The sequence below is a fragment of the Etheostoma spectabile genome, chromosome 7 (assembly GCF_008692095.1).
Source record: "Etheostoma spectabile isolate EspeVRDwgs_2016 chromosome 7, UIUC_Espe_1.0, whole genome shotgun sequence".
Taxonomy (NCBI): Eukaryota; Metazoa; Chordata; class Actinopteri; order Perciformes; family Percidae; genus Etheostoma; species Etheostoma spectabile.
This window is the reverse complement of record NC_045739.1, coordinates 1,797,458-1,797,777: the sequence shown is the minus strand read 5'-3', so window position 1 is coordinate 1,797,777 and position 320 is coordinate 1,797,458. Positions and strand designations below refer to the sequence as shown.

At 31.6% G+C, this 320-nt stretch overlaps 1 long non-coding RNA gene across 1 annotated transcript in view; it reads left to right on the top strand.

The window, feature by feature from the left end:
- Nucleotides 1–320, top strand: part of LOC116692183 (uncharacterized) — a 14,124-nt gene extending 13,804 nt beyond the window's left edge. The window contains exon 3 of the long non-coding RNA XR_004332649.1: nucleotides 220–320. This is a non-coding gene — a long non-coding RNA (uncharacterized LOC116692183). The remainder of the gene's footprint in view (nucleotides 1–219) is intronic.

Below are 320 nucleotides of genomic sequence, written 5' to 3'. Positions count from 1 at the left end.
ATATACAGTCAAGTCACTTTCTTCTCAGTTTTACATCTGGGAGTGCATTTTTTTATGTTTTTTGTTAATTTCATTATAATAAGTATTTTAAATAACTATAAAATGTTATATTTATGCATTTGTAGACATAAAATGGCATAAATATAAAGACAGAGTGATGTTTTGAGTGTAAATATCAAGTTAAGCATAGATCCACACTAAAAGAAAGGAAAGGCAGAGTCAACTAAGGCTCTGTTTAGACGGAAACGATCTGAAGAGAAAACGCAAAAGTGCGTGCATATAGTGACGCTAACGTGTGTGAATTCAATGTAGTATGCACG